This window comes from Rhamphochromis longiceps, linkage group LG7 (genome assembly GCF_057381845.1).
Source record: "Rhamphochromis longiceps isolate RC_006_pf linkage group LG7, R_longiceps_female_GT1.1, whole genome shotgun sequence".
Taxonomy (NCBI): domain Eukaryota; kingdom Metazoa; phylum Chordata; class Actinopteri; order Cichliformes; family Cichlidae; genus Rhamphochromis; species Rhamphochromis longiceps.
In genome coordinates this window covers 48,906,497-48,915,269 of record NC_140563.1, presented here as the reverse complement: position 1 = coordinate 48,915,269, position 8,773 = coordinate 48,906,497, and positions in this window count along the sequence as shown.

Below are 8,773 nucleotides of genomic sequence, written 5' to 3'. Positions count from 1 at the left end.
CTGCATTGTCTGGGTGGGAACTGAGGAAAGATAAGGCCCCACTCTAACTCTGTGTACACGGTCTGAGAGGAAGTCTCTGATCCAGCGGGTGGTGTGGAGCATTGTAGCAATGGTGTCTTCAGTTGATCTGTTAGCTCTGTATGCGAACTGGAGCTGGTCGAGTGTGGGTGGCAGGCAGGACATGATGTGACGTCGGACCAGTTTCTCGAAGCACTTCATTATAACAGGTGTTAGAGCAACTGGTCAGTAGTCGTTGAGGCTGCAAATGTTGGTACGCTTTGGCTGTGGGACAATTTTGGCCGACTTTAGGCATGGCAGGATGCAGGACTGGGACAGTGAGGCATTGAAAATTTTAGTGAAGATCCCAGCCAGCTGGTCTGCACATTCTTTTGGAAACCTTCCGGTCACCCCATCTGGACTGACGGCCTTCCTGGGGTTCACCGCCCTCACTGTGCGCCTCACGTCATGTTCCTGCACCATGAGGCTTGGGCTGTTGCTGCCGTCTGATGTTTTAGCTCCTGCTGCCTCTAGTCCCTTCACCTCAAAGCGTGCTTCAGCTCCTCCGCAAGCATCGCGTTGCCCTCAGTAAATGTGGTATTGCCAGGTTTGTAGTTGATTAGTTCTGAACTCCCTGTCATATCTGTCGTGAGTTGTTGCTGAAGTGGTCTTCAATCCGCCTCTTGTACGCTGCCTTGGCCTCTCTGATACCTCTTTTCAGCTCAGATCTGGCTGTACTGTAATGCAATAACATCACCGGATCTGAAAGTGGCGTCACGTTGCTTCAGCAAGACCTGGACTTCTTTAGTCATCCAAGGTTTCTGGTTGGAATACACTCGGAGATGTTTGTCACAGTAACACTGTTGATACATAAGTTAATATATGAGAGCACTGATGTTGTGTGCTGTTCGAGGTCCTGGTGTTCAAACACACTGTGCTTTCAAAACAGTCCTGCAGCTGATGTGATGCACCTTCTGGCCACCTTCACAGTCTTTCTGGCTGGGGGACTCTCCTCCTAAAAGGAGTGTATGCAGAGATCAGCAGCATGGATATGTGGTCTGACAAACCTAGATGTGGTAGAGGGGTTGCTCTGTAGCCTTTTTGGATGTTGCTGTAGGCTTTATCCAGTGTGTTTTTCCCCATTGTTGCACATTTAACATGCTGTTCAAATCTGGGGAATACTGACCTTAAGTCAGCATGGTTGAAGTCCCCAGCTATAATGTGCACTGCGTCGGGATGGGAGTTCTGCTGACTGCTTATTGCCTTGTCCAGCTCCTCCAAGGCCGAGTTAGCGTTAGCATCGGGTGGTACATACATGGCCGTTACCATGACGACAGTAAACTCGCGAAGTATGTAGAATGGTCTGCATTTCACAGTAAAATATTCCAAATCCGGGGAACAGTGGCGGTCTACAGTCTTTGTGTTTTTGCACCAGCTGTCATTGATGTAGATGTATAAACCTGTCATGGTCCTGAGTCTGAGGACTCAGTGTTTTGTGTTTCCTTATGCTTTTGTTCATTCCGAGTGTGTATTCTGTTGTGATTTTGCCATTTGTTAGGTTTCTGTTCTTTGCCTGCCTGCTCCCACTTCTCTGTGTTCCCTCTGTCTGTCCATGGTGTTATTGTGTCTGCTCATGAGTCTGCCTGTCATGTTCAGTGTCCTGTCTGATTCTCTGTGTCAGTTTCCTGTTTTATTCTGAAAGTTCATGTCTCATGTCAGTGTGTTCAGTTTTACCTCTCCCCTGTCTCGTTAGCCTTATTGCTCCCAGCTGTGTCTCCCTCCTGTGGCCCATTCCCTGATTACTCCCCGTGTACTTAAGCCCTGTGTTTTCCTGTGCTCTCTGTCGTGTCGTACCCTCAACTAGCTGTGTGTTCTGCTTCTATGTTCCCAGTGTTTGGTCTCCTGCTCCAGTTTAGTGTTTCTTTCCAGTGTTTCAGTCCTTGGTTCCTCTGTTCTGACTTTTGGTTTTCTTTTGGTGAGTTTAGTTTGTACGAGGTTTTTTCCAGCAATAAAGCTGCGCCTTAAGTTTCACTTCCGTGTCTGAGTTCTGCATTTTGGGTCCACCACTCCTGCTTGCCTGCCACACAGCGATTCATGACAAAACCCCTTCCTTGGTTCTTAACGGAGTGGCCGTTCCTGTCGTGATGGTGGACCGTGCGGCTTGCTAACTCAATAGCTCAAGTCTCTGTGAGTAGTAGGATGCTGCTGTCCCGTACACACTCGCTGACTACGTCGGAGAGGAGATACTCAGCGGTGGCTTAAATGGTTGTTTCTTTAGCCGTGCGAGCGGGCCCGCCCTGCAGCCACGCTTTTGCCTCCTCTGTTTACGTTTCCTCTTTGGCTTGCCGCTGGGAAGAACCAGCCACAGAGACCCTGGAGTTCTTATTATGTCCTCCGGAATGCCGTGGAAGTGGTGATAGTCTGACGTAATGTTCCTTGCACAGCGTAATCCCAAACTCAGAAGGTCTTGACGACTGTAAGTAGACTCTACTGAGTAGACTCTACTCGATGCAGAGTAGTAAAAAACACATTCACATACACACGTAGAAAATATAAAAAATAAAGCACCGAACATGAGGCGCAGTGAGCCGCTGCGTCTGTGCCCGTCACCGTCTTTAAAAGAACACGAAGAGAGAAACGGCAATGAGACTCCTGACTAAAAATCTAAAAAGGCTTCCAAGGTCTTTTCAAATGTTACTTTGGGATAGTCTGCAAACTATGTTTTATGATGGGTGCTGAATGATAAGACTTGCTTCTAGACAGATTGTTGGCGATTACTGTTAAAAAACAACAACAACAATAATAACATAAAAATTATCTTATTCAACATTTTAACACGATGACTTTCAATATTAGCATTGTGTTCATATGTAATTTCTCACTTATTCTCTCGAAGACCTCTGTAAAGTCTGGTATTGACGGGGTGCTGCTGGAAACTCTAAAGTTTGAGAGACTTTTGCCTCCTCTTTGCTTTTGCTTTTTCCTCTTCATCAGCATTTTCCTTTGCTGGGAATTGGGTATCATTGTGCTCCCGTTGGTCTCCTCCAAAAAAAAGCCCACACAGCAACCTACGTTTGTCCACAGCCCGACATTCACACACAAGCCCCAATATATGCCCCATCACTTTGCACTGCCACACTGACTGGCCATAGATGTAGCCATCTGATGGCTCTGTCAACACTGACTTGTAGTGTCAGGGCTAACCCCATCTCAGACATGCATGGAGATATTTTTCTGACATTTTCAGCGGCAGATTACCCGTATCTCCTCCTCGTTTTTCCCTCCGTGCTCATGAGTTTGTCATGGATTCTGATATATAATGCAGAACCTCTGTGCTGTCAGCATCCCAGATAACAATATTTCCTTTTGCTGAACGCAATAAGTACTCCGGGTTCAGGCACATTCGTAATAGCAAATGTCATATAATAATTAAAAGTCAAAAACAATTGTCAAATAGTCAAACAGTTACTTGTTTCCTGAAGCAAACAATCTGGTGATTGAGCTCTTTTCCATATTAATGTTCCACTTCCCCCTGCTGAGAAACTGTGCTTCAGAAACGCAGGATGCTGGAGGGATGCTGAACTGCATGGTGTTAAGGTATCCCACATGGTGATCACGCCATTTTATCAAATGGAGGCAACTTGCTTAAAACAGGAATAACTCATTGTTTGAGTTGTAACAGACTGGACCCAGATCCAGTCACCCTTAGACCAGAAAAGTAAATTCAAACTCCAGAATGAAATCACTGAAGTTTGATCAGTGCAACTGTGTATGATGTGGGTGATGAGTTTGTGGTGTCCCTCTAACTTATATTTCCAGGATGTTGGTTTGTTTGGATGCCAAAACCGCAGTGATATATCTGATCCACCAGTCACCAACCTCGGAAATGATGAGGATCTTTCAACACACGCGCAACTCTCTTAAAAGAACCATTTCTTACAGACTGTTTTAGATATGCTGGGTTTGGTGAACACAGGTGAGAACAGCGAAGCTCGAGCAAACAATTGAATCATGCTGCACACACTGATGAAGATGGGAATCCTAATGTACAAAAAAAGACTTAAGAGAGATTCTTTAAGAGTGTTAAAGGTTATGCGCCTCTGTATGATGGGAGATGAGCACAGACAAAAATTCTTTTGAATCGCCAAAGGAAATAAAAATCCCTTTGAGGCCACTGGATCAGCAGTGCATGATCACCACTGGGCTGTCCTGCTTGATAATGCAGTACTGTATTTCAAACCGATGAGGGAATTCATTCCACATTGTCGCGAAATCGATCAATGTAGAGCAGTGTCACAAACCACGGAGGCCCCCCAAAATACATGTTGTGGACACTTATAAAGCAGTGGGGTACACGCCCCCCCCCCCCCCCCCCCCCCCAAATGGCATCAATGACAGATTAAAAATTGAAAGAGGTTCCAGACATTAGTCACAGTTAATCGTACATCTTGTGCATCTTCAATAGCTATAAACAGACATAGAACTTCTCTTTTCTATAACACCTTCCATACAAGGTAATAAACTTCAAGCCCTCTGACTCTGGTCATCTGTTGCCAAGTAGAATAAAATATAGTGAAACTCCAAATGACACATTCCTAGATTATATGTGTTGTAAGCATGCATTGCAGTTATCCTTCTATGTTCTAGTTTCCCTCAGCATGTATCACCTGGACAGTCACGCCAGTGAAGCTTAAGACCCTTAATGAACCGAACATCAACTCAAAATAAGCACAAATATGCAATGTGTATAAAATACTTCTAACCGTACTTGTAATAAAAGTTAACATAATGGAAGGATCCTCAAATGGACATCTTCAATCAACAACTTTAATGCAATATCAATACTGTAAGAAATATTATTAAATGGAATAATGCTGTAAAGAATCTTATTAATGCAGTTATAATGATGCAGGTTATATAGCAGCAATAAAAGAATTTCTGTATCTCCACAACATGCACAATATTGGGTCTCTGTCATCACACCATAACTTTGTTATGCCATATCATCATCATCATCATCATCATCAACATCATCATTTATTTATATAGCACTTTAAAAACACACCTGGTAGACCAAAGTGCTGTACAATACAAATATGCATATAGTAATAAGATAGCAGAAACCAGACATAGCAATCAAGTTAATAAAACAAATGTCAGTAACCCACAGAGTTAAAAGCCAGGGAATAAAAATAGGTTTTTAATAAAGACTTAAAAACTGGCACTGATGTAGCCTGTCTAATATGGAGAGGAAGGTTATTCCAAAGCGTCAGCGCTGCAACAGAGAACGCTCGGTCTCCTCTAAAGTTTCAGCCGTGACTTTGGGACCGAAAGCAGCAACAGCTCAGCTGACCGAAGGGAACGAGTGGGGACGTGGGGCTTCAACAAGTCAGACAAATAAACAGGTGCCAGACCATTTAGAGATTTAAAAACCAATAAAAGGACTTTAAACGGATTCTAAATTCAATTGGAAGCCAGTGTAGAGAGGCCAAAATCGGAGTGATGTGATCAAATTTCCTTCTCCCAGTTAAAAATCGTGCCGCAGCATTTTACATATGGAGAGATACACACATCTCTGACTCTTTCTGGGATGTTTTGAATTTTTGGAGTTGCTATTTGAACTCCTGGTAAGAAGCTGGTTTTTATAATCATGGATCGCGGATATTCATTGATGAGTTCTTGGAGTCTTCCAGCAGAAGGCAGTTTCTGAAACTCAGAAATTCGAATGAGATCCATATCAAACATAAATCTATAAAATTGAATTCAAATTTAAAATATGGTATAAAGCAGACTAAAGACAGCCGTGGCCCATATACGCATCTGAAAATCTCCCTCCAAACCTTCACTGAGGAGCCCTTTTTATGTGGCAGGTTTCCTCTGCATGCTCTGTTCTCCTCCTGCAGTCCAGAGACATACATGTTAGGTTAACTGATGACTCAGAGGTGGCAATATGTGCAGATGTGAGCTCGATGAAGCTATGAGTGAGCAGTAAACCTATAAAAATGCAAGCCCAAGTGTGTGAATTAATATTATAAATACATAAAAAGCTAACATAGCATTAGGGTTCAGGATAGGTGTGTGGGGTACAAGCCACAAAGATAATAAGTACACCTTCACCAGGTTGTCCTTGCATGACACAATGTGGTAAAACTCCTGGGATCAAATCTGAGATGCACTTTTTGTATCCATCTGTCTGCACAGTCGTGTTCAGCAAAGTCAGATTCTCTGAGCACCACAGTTCTCTTTTCCTAAGCCCTTTAAATCGTTTATCCTGACCTTTCCCATCACAGTCAAATAAAGGTGATTTGGAAAAGGTTGGACTATATTCCACCACAGCCCACTGTGTATTTGGATATGACGTCCTGGAGTGTAGTCAAGGAGAGTCCTCTAGAGGGCGCACCTGTCTAACCTGTTACTTTTTATTAAAGCTGCACAAAGCTGCAAATGACCCCATAGCTTCTTTTCATTGCCTTGCAGTATTATTTTTATGGCCTATTGCACCGCAGTTGTTTTTAGTCCCCATGCTCATGCTTCAGTGTATAACATTCACAGTCACACACTGAAGCATGACAGCATTTTACCCATGATCAACATATATGTCCAAGAAACTATTTCTGTCTGTTCTGCACAACACTTACTGTCTTAAACTCTTGGTTAAATATTCAAATAGCACATATAGTTTCACAATAGATCCTCAGTTCCAAAAACATTAAGGTGAGAATCTGATTGATTTTGAAATCAGTTTTCATTCCTGCTTTTGGTTTCACAGCGCACTCCTTTGCATTGGTGCGGTTTCCTATAAAAATCCTCTAAGGTAAGAACAGTGTGACAGGAGAGCTATAAGGGTATGAAGTATGAACAATAGTCTGAATCGGCACATTAAAGTGTGCTTTCTGGATAAAAACTCTGTCGAGTAAGCGTAATCTTGGATATTCCTGTCTATTTTTGGTCCCATTTAATTTGTGTAAATTAAAATATTAATTTATGTCGCATATTCAGTCGTGCAATTTCATTTTATGGCTTTGCGTGATTGAGTTTATTATACTATTAAATACTTCATTAATATTTAAAGGCAGACTGTGGCCTGCCATACACCCAGAGCATTTTAATCTATAATTGTAATAATACAGGAAAAATTAATTAAAAAATTAAATCTCTTTTTCATTAAGTAATTTTAGGTTGATGGGAGGCTGTAGTGTCCATGTTATGCACACTCATCAGCCACACCTTGCAAGTATTGGAATGCACCCCCTCTTTCAGCCTTCAGAACTGCTTTAATTCTTCATGCTATAGATTCAGCAAGGTGCTGGAAACAGTTCTCAGAGTTACGTCCATATCGACATGACAGTGTCACACACTTGCTCCAGATACAGGCCATTTATTTACCATTTGTTGGCTGCACATCCTTGATGTCTCTTGTCCCACCAGATCGCAAAGGTGCTCTATTGGATTGGAGACTGTGGAGGCCATTGGAGTACAGTGAACTCACTGTCATGTTCAAGAAACCGGTTTAAGAAGCTTGAGCTTTGTGACGTGGTGCGTCATCAGCAGAACTCAAGACTCATCCAATCAAGGAAGTTTGTTTTGTTTATGTTTTGTTTCTCCAGCCTCCTACTGTCTGGTTTCGTGAGCTTGTGTACCAGTTTCTGTTCTAAGCTGACGGGAGTGGTCTACTGCTACTGTACCCCAGCTGCCTCAGGGTTTGGCGTGTTGTGCGTTCCAAGATGCTCTTCTGTGGTGAGTGGTTATTTGAGTCATTTTGTCTTCCTATCAGCTCAAAGCAGTCTGACCATTCTCCTCTGTCCTGAACTGGCGCTAACTGGATATCATCATTTTTCAAGCCATCCTCTGTAAACCATAGAGCTGGCTGTGTAGGAAAATCCCCGTAGATCAACAGTTCTGAAATGCTGAGACCAGCGTGACTAGCACCAACAACCATGCCAATTTTAAAGTCACTTAAATTCTGATGCTCAGTTCGAATGTCAGCAGGTTGTCTTGACTATCTCCATCTCATCTGTTGTGGATGGAGGCAGTGTGCAAAATGTGTGGTGTAACTGCTGGCCAGAGGGGCCGATATGGCAGCCTCGCTTCTGTCAGTCTGCCCCGGGGCGGCTGTGGCTACAACTGTAGCTTGCCTCCACCAGTGTGTGAATGTGAGTGTATGAATAGTGGAATTGTAAAGCGCTTTGGGTGCCTAGAAAAGCGCTATATAAAAGCAATCCATTATTATTATTATTAACTGGTCTGTGAGCCCCTCATGCTTTTGCTGTTGTTTATCCATTGGCAAGTCACAGAGAAGAGTAAAGTTATAACATGTAAAGAGCTGAGGTTGAAAAAGAGTGAAACGTGTCCACTGTATATGTATATATATAGTGGGTGCAAACACCCCATCTGGAAAGAAATGGTGTAAAATGTCTTTCCAAATGAATAGCCCTCTCCGTATGACATCCCTATGGAAATCCATAACTTAATTTTCTTGAGCTGTGGGGCATTTTACAATCCTTGTGAAGTCTGAAGTAATAAAAACTACTTTTTTTGGAAAGTTGTCTTAAGAGCAGACAAATAAGCTACTGGTAAACAGAAAACAACATTTATCCTATTAATTGTAATAAATATTTTTTCCCCACATTCTGCTTGTGACATATCTGCCCAAATCTTTAATCACAGACAGAATAGAGCAGCAATCCCAAACACCCACAGGCACATATACATGAAAACAACAAATTTGGACTGCTAGTGGCATCCTCTTACCAAAACTAAATAAAACACATTTACA